Raw genomic sequence first — 5,376 nt, forward strand, 5'->3', positions numbered from 1 at the left:
AAAAAAAAACCCGTCTCAAAAAAAAAAAAAGGCAATCAGAAAACCCCCCATCACTTGAGTTTTGATGTAGTATCAAAGAAGCATAGCCACAATTATCTGAAAAGGCTATTAAAATATTCCCCCCTTTTCTAAGTATTTACCTGTGGGGGCAGACTTGGCCTCCCGAAGGCAAGCAAACTTTTAAATCTGCACTCGAGACCAGCTACAGTACATACTTGGTTGGGGGGCAGGGTCGAGGGAGCGCGTGCAGCGCAGCTGGCACTCGGATGAGAGCAGGCGGAGGGTGCGGAGGCCCCAGAGTACCTCCACCTGGATCCTGGATCCCTCGGGCGGGGGCACCTCCAGTGGCTGTTTTGGGGGGGGGGCGGGCACGGAGCAGCACTTGGGGGGCCAAGGGGCTGGCAGAGGGGAGGTGACACCGCGGGGCTGGGAGAGCCGTGGTGAGCCCAGGGTGCCGTGCTGGGGCAGCTCTGGCAGCTGCATCAAGTGTCCCAATAAAGCAGCGCCCCGAAGCTCTCTGTGCGCGGAGCCAGCCCGGTCCCACAGCACTGGGTGGTTGGAGGATGAGCGTCACCGGAGCACCATGGGCCGGGTGAAGGTGGATGGGGCGCAAAGGGCGGGGCCTGTAGGCAGGGGCGGGGCCTGTAGGCCAAGGCTGGACCAATAACGAGAGAGAAATGATGAGAAGGCGCTGAACTAATGAGCGAGGGCGGGACTAATGGGCGAGGGCTGCACCAATGGCGCGGATGAGTCTGTTGTGTCTTCAAGGATGCACAGCTGAACACAAGGCAGCGGCTTCCATGAGCCTAAAGACCTTCCCTCCGCACGCTCAGTATCCCGACGGGGGCGAACAAAACCTTTAAACAAATGCTCCAGTTTCCCCGTAGGGAGCCGGAGTCAAATCCATGAGGAAGACCGGGGTCGCACTGAAGCCCACCCCACTGGTGCTGGCAGAACCTCGACCAGAGCCAACCCAGGCCGCAGATCCTCCGAGACTCCGTCCCCGGATGGCGACACCCAATCCGTGGTGTTCCCGCCCACTTATGGAAGCCTGGCCCCGCCTCCGCCCTCCGATTGGGCAAACGCCCTGCTCTACGCCGCAGGGGCAAAACCTGGAGGAGCTGCCCCAGCCTGAAGAGCGGCCCCCCGCAGCCTTGCTGCGCATGCTCACGCCGTGACCCCGGCCTGAGGTGACGGCGCGAGCTGAGGCGGGGGCCCTCGGCGCAGAGGCTGAGGGACCCGTCGTGGCGCTGTCGCTGGAGAGGGAGGGCCGGCTGCCGTCGGTGAGGACGGGCCCCAGCGGGCGGGGAGGGTCCCACGTCCCCGGCGTGGACACGTCCCTGGCCCGGCTCTCCCGGGGGTCCCGAGGGCTGAGGGTGCTGAAGAGGGGTCCGCGTCCTGGCGCTCAGGCCGCCTCTTGTGGTGTCTGCCGCGATTTCCTCCCTGATCCTCGCCCCTCCCTGCTTCCCCTGGCCAAAGCCCCAACACCACCCCACCAAGGAGCCCGGCACTCGCCCGCCGGCCCTTGGCGGCGTCCGCCCCACCCAGTGCTGCCTTCCCGATGCCCCTTACCCCCCCACCCCGGCCCTGTCCCACGGGTGCAGCTCGGGGGGCGCCCTGCAGGGACGGCAGCGAGTTGGAGCTGTGAGATATTGGGGCGAGGGAGACACTCGGAGCCTCAGGTTGTGGGAGTATTCATGGGAGAGGAGAGAGCGAGGGAGCTGGAGCCATTTGGGTGCAGCACAGGCCGCGTTTGATGGCAATTGCATTGGGTAAGGGAGGAGTAAAAGATTCTGAGCCTTGGTGATGAGGGGAAGGAGCTGCCATGACTGCGGCTCCCATTGTGGGGAAGCTGAGCGTTTCACACCGTAGTGTAGCAGTTCATGGCCTTCTTGGGGCAGGGGTCACTGCCGGTTTTTTAAATCTACCTGTAAGGATGTGTACTGCACACTAAAGTGTCCCTTCATCCTGTCGGGGGGTCAATGGCAGCCCCCCCATGGACTGCGTGGAACAGTGATTATTGGGGAGCAGCTGTCCATATGGCCTGGGAACTTTGGCAGTGACTTCACCCTTTTCTATCAGCTATTAACAACACCTGCTAAATTCACCGCTATTTCCATTACGCAGATGAAACCTAATGGGGAAGGCAAGGGAATTGTACTCGTGGATAAGGACGCCAGTGCTGGTGGACACTGATGATGCTTTCCTCCCGTGCATATGAAGATGATTCTGTGGGTCCACCGTGAGGCACCAGGCAGGGTTCCTGGCTTTCAGAACCTCATCACTAGGTTTTTGTACTAGTTTCCTGTCGCTGTCCTAACAAATATGGTGGCTTAAAACGACACAAATTTATCTTCCAGATCTAGAAATCAGAAGTCTGACATGGGTCTCACTGAGTTAAAATCAAAGTGTGGTCAGAGTTGCATTCCTTGCTCAGGGTTCTGGGAGAGAATTAATTTACTTGCCTTTCCCAGCTTCTAGAGGCGACGTGCATTCTTTGGCCTGTGACCCCTTCCTCCATCTGAACAGCCCGCAGCATCTTAACTCTTGGACCTGCCTCCATTCTTACATCTCTCCCTCACTCGTATGTGTTCCCTCTTCATTTTTAAAAGTGATCTTAAAAATATAATCACTTTTAAGGACCCCAGTGATTACATTGGACCCACCAGGATAATCTGGTGAACAACTTTAATTCTTCTGCAACCTTAGTTCCCCTTTACTGAATAAGTTAACATACTCACAGGTTCCAGGGATCAGGACCTGGACATCTTTGGGAGGCTGTTAGCCTGCTTCCCACAGACCTGCTGGTACGGGAGACTCCCGCCAGTTCCTGACATGCGTGATCGTTGGTCTTGGGTTTACGCTGAGCCATCTTTATGCTGCTGGGTCTCCTTTGCTACCAACATCATGACAGCTGGTTAGGATGAATGTTGACTGGGGACCCAAAGTAATATCCAGTCACCAGCCAGGTGCGGTGGCTCATGCCTGTAATCGCGGCACCTTGGGAGGCCGAGGCAGGCAGATCACCTGAGCTTAGGGTTTCGAGACTAGCCTGGCCAACATGGTGAAACCCCATCTCTACTAAAAATACAAAAATTAGCCAGGCATGCTGGCCAGCGCCTGTAGTCTAGGCTACTTGGGGGATCTGAGGCAGGAAGATCTCTTGAACTCAGGAGGTTGAGGCTGCAGTGAGTCGAGATCATGCACTGCGGCCTGGGTGACAAAGTGAGACCATGTTTCAAAAAAAATTTTTTTTTAATTAAAAAAATATATCCAGCCGGGCGCGGTGGCTCAAGCCTGTAATCCCAGCACTTTGGGAGGCCGAGGCGGGTGGATCACGAGGTCAAGAGATCGAGACCATCCTGGTCAACATGGTGAAACCCCGTCTCTACTAAAAATACAAAAAAATGAGCTGGGCATGGTGGCGCGTGCCTGTAATCCCAGCTACTCAGGAGGCTGAGGCAGGAGAATTGCCTGAGCCCAGGAGACGGAGGATGCGGTGAGCCGAGATCGCGCCATTGCACTCCAGCCTGGGTAACAAGAGCGAAACTCCGTCTCAAAAAAAAAAAAAAAAAAAAAAAATATATATATCCAACCACCAGATTACAGAGTTGGTGGAGCATATAATATGAGTATAGTAAGGTAACTGTTGTTTTTTTTTTTGAGACAGAGTTTCGCTCTTGTTACCCAGGCTGGAGTGCAATGGCGCGATCTCCGCTCGCCGCAGCCTCCGCCTCCTGGGTTCAGGCAATTCTCCTGCCTCAGCCTCCTGAGTAGCTGGGATTACAGGCACGTGCCACCATGCCCAGCTGACTTCTTTGCATTTTTAGTGGAGACGGGGTTTCACCATGTTGACCAGGATGGTCTCGATCTCTTGACCTTGTGATCCACCCGCCTCAGCCTCCCAAAGTGCTGGGATTACAAGCGTGAGCCACCGCGCCCGGCTAGGGTATAGTAAGGTAACTGTTAAGACTTTTAATCTTTTACATTCATTTCTACTTCATTTTTTATTTTTTGAGATGGAGTCTGGCTCTGTTGCCCAGACTGCAGTGCAGTGGTATAATCTCTGCTCACTGCAACTTCCATCTCCTGGGTTCAAGCAGTTCTCCTAACTCAGCCTCTCGAGTAGCCAGGACTACAGGCCCATGCCGCTACACTGGCTAATTTTTGTATTTTTAGTAGAGATGGGGTTTTACCATATTGGCCAGGCTGGTCTGGAACTCCTGACCTCAGGCGATCTGTCTGCCTCAACCTCCCAAAGTGCTGGGATTACAGGCTTGAGCCACTTTGTGCCCAGCCTCTACTTCACTTTTTAAAAGTCGGTTTATCCAGTGAACATTGATTGAGTGGAAGAATAACTGCCTCTAGGCTGGGTGAGGTGGCTCACGCCTGTAATCCCAGCACTTCGGGAGGCTGAGGTGGGTGTATCATCTGAGGTCAGGAGTTTGAGACCCACCTCACCAACATGGAGAAACCCTGTCTGTACAAAAAATCCAAAATTAGCCAGGTGTGGTGGTACATGCCTGTAACCCCAGCTACTTGGGAGGCTGAGGCAAGAGAATCACTTGAACCCAGGAGGTGGAGGTTGCGGTGAGCCGAGATCACACCATTGCACTCTAGACTGGGCAATAAGTGGGAAACTCTGTCTCAAAAACAACAACAAAAGCCTCTAAAACCTTTACTCTTGGAACGTAAATTGCTAAAAGTTTAGGGAAGAATCCAGAAGAGAGACTGATCCAGCCTGGAACTACCTAAGACACGTCCATCCCTGTTCCTGGAGTGGCTGATGAAGAATTCACTCTGTAAACTAGAAATCACAGACTCCCTGGATAGAGCACATAGCATCCATCAGTGTTCCCAGAGCATCAGAATCAATTGGGGCTACTGGTTAGAAGTGTAGACTCTTGGGTCTCTCTCCAGATCCTCTGAGTCAGAAGTCTGGGGTGGAATGACCCAGGACCGTGCATTTTTAAAAGAACTCCAGGTGATTCTTAGGGATAGTGAAGTTGGAGAACCACTGTTCATAGACTCAGTTTACCTTTTTCTGCATATTTGACAACTTTATTGAGATAATTCACATACCATGCAATTTATCCATTTAAGGTCTACAATTCATTGGATTTAGAGTGACCATAAAGTTGTGCAATCCTCACAAAAAATCATTTTAGAGGCCGGGCGCGGTGGCTCAAGCCTGTAATCCCAGCACTTTGGGAGGCCGAGGCGGGTGGATCACGAGGTCAAGTGATCGAGACCATCCTGGTCAACGTGGTGAAACCCCGTCTCTACTAAAAATACAAAAAATCAGCTGGGCATGGTGGCGCGTGCCTGCAATCCCAGCTACTCAGGAGGCTGAGGCAGGAGAATTGCCTGAACCCA

General features: G+C 53.8%; 1 protein-coding gene across 2 annotated transcripts in view; it reads left to right on the top strand.

The window, feature by feature from the left end:
* Positions 1–723: 723 nt before the first annotated feature.
* FLYWCH2 (FLYWCH family member 2) overlaps positions 724–5,376 on the top strand; it is a 32,680-nt gene continuing 28,027 nt past the window's right edge. For both annotated transcript variants that reach the window (XM_037732245.1, XM_017511110.1), the window contains exon 1: positions 724–1,283. The gene's annotated coding sequence lies outside the window, so the exon portion shown is untranslated. The remainder of the gene's footprint in view (positions 1,284–5,376) is intronic.

Source organism: Cebus imitator, unplaced genomic scaffold (genome assembly GCF_001604975.1).
Source record: "Cebus imitator isolate Cc_AM_T3 unplaced genomic scaffold, Cebus_imitator-1.0 Scaffold444, whole genome shotgun sequence".
NCBI lineage: Eukaryota > Metazoa > Chordata > Mammalia > Primates > Cebidae > Cebus > Cebus imitator.